The sequence below is a fragment of the Emiliania huxleyi genome (assembly GCF_000372725.1).
Source record: "Emiliania huxleyi CCMP1516 unplaced genomic scaffold EMIHUscaffold_538, whole genome shotgun sequence".
NCBI lineage: Eukaryota > Haptophyta > Isochrysidales > Noelaerhabdaceae > Emiliania > Emiliania huxleyi.
Window position 1 is genome coordinate 27,319 of NW_005197958.1, and position 2,056 is coordinate 29,374.

Sequence of the window (2,056 nt, forward strand, 5' to 3'; positions counted from 1 at the left end):
CGGGGCAGCCGCCCCTGCCCGAGACGTCCGGGCTGTGGATATGAGCCGGGGGGGGTTGCGGGGTTGGAGGGGACACTGCCCCAGGAGGAGGACCTGCGGGAGGGGGAGAATCTTCGCTGTCTGTCCGTGCTCGAATGTCCATGCGCGACCCCGAGGACTGCCAGATTGTCTGTGTGAGGAGCACGGGCTTGCGAGGAGCCTATCGCCAAGGGCCCTCTGATGTGAGGAGCCTGGTGGAGGTGCACGCGGTCGCGGAGTTACCTGCATGCAGTCCGTGTAACTGCGATCACACGTCCGCATGCATGATGCAGCATCCCACGTGAGCATGTAAATGCGCGCACTCGTCGGCGACCTTCATGCCACCTCTCGTTCTTCCCACTCTCGTCCTCCGTTCTCTCTCCTGCTGTTTCATCCTCTGACTCATCGCTCTCCTCGGCCTCGTTCTGAGACGCCGCTGCCGTCTGCCTTGCTCTCGCTGCTTCTTTCTCTCGCCTTTCTGCGTAACTCCGCTCTCCTCTCCGCGTATTTTGGCCCCTCGAGTTTATCGAGCTCCCCTCGCGCAAGGACCACATTTCTGACTCCCACTCCGATCATTTGCCTCCAAGTCATGTCGTTGCTCAGGTCCACTCTCGTTTCGAGCACTTGTACCTCAACGGTCGGTGTTGGCACTGGGGTTCCCTTCGGGTATATCGTGACAGCTGATGGCGGGATTTCCACTGGTGTTTCGTCCTCCTCGGAGTCGTCTTCCCCGGCTTCCTCTCGTTCGGCTCTACGTTCATTACGTTCATCGTGGCTCACCCTCCATGCCGTGAACAGGCGCCCTATCAATTTTATGTTATGACGATCGGCCGTCGATCCCGAAGGGTCGTCGGTTGAGCTAGGGAGCCTGGCGATGGACGCCACCGCGACCCCTCGTGGCATCTCTCTCGCCGTCGGCGAGCTGGGGGCTCGCGGACGGCCGACTTTCTATATGACCAGTAGGACAGCCGTGAGTGTGAATTGGATAAGGAGTTTGCGTCCGTCCACCGTCTTCGTGGACGTCTGTCCTCGTGACACCCACACCCCACACGGCCTGTCTTGCTTCCCTCACCGATACTCCGCTAGAGACTGGCTCGTCATATAGCCATTCTACGAAGGCGCTCAAGCTCGCGTACGAGCTCCTCCGCGAGCGCGACGAGGAGGACCTCGAGCTTGCGATTGAGGAGGACGAGGCGGGCAACCCGATCGTCAAGTTTGCCCACCATTCGAACCGACGGTTCTCGGACAAGGTGGCGCGGGACACGAGCGATGTCACGGGCGCTACCATCACAGACATCGACTGCATCTTCGGCTGGAACGAGCAGGAGCGAGAGAGGTCGATGCAGCAGCACTACGCCGGCCTCGATCTCGCCTCGCGCATCGAGCGGCTCGCGCGAGTGACTATGATGGTGTAGTGGCTGAGGGGCTGGGGCAGGGCTCGAGATCATGTTCTACGATGGATGGCGATGGGGGTTGGTCCTGCAACGGTGTCTCGTGCGGAGCAGTGGTGTGCTGCCGCGCGAGGGTTGCAGGCGTGAGGGTCGAGGGTACCTTTTCCCCCCTTTGCTATTAACAATGCTTTGGAATCTATGAACATGACCTCGAGTGGAGCCCCAGTCCTCGACAGGCTCATGACGATCGGCCGTCGATCCCGAAGGGTCGTCGGTTGAGCTAGGGAGCCTGGCGATGGACGCCACCGCGACCCCTCGTGGCATCTCTCTCGCCGTCGGCGAGCTGGGGGCTCGCGGACGGCCGACTTTCTATATGACCAGTAGGACAGCCGTGAGTGTGAATTGGATAAGGAGTTTGCGTCCGTCCACCGTCTTCGTGGACGTCTGTCCTCGTGACACCCACACCCCACACGGCCTGTCTTGCTTCCCCACCCACCCTCCCTGTTTTGTGTGCGCTGTCGCGTTTTGGGGTTGGTCCTGCAACGGTGTCTCGTGCGGAGCAGTGGTGTGCTGCCGCGCGAGGGTGCAGGCGTGAGGGTCGAGGGTACCTTTTCCCCCTTTGCTATTACAATGCTTTGGAATCTATG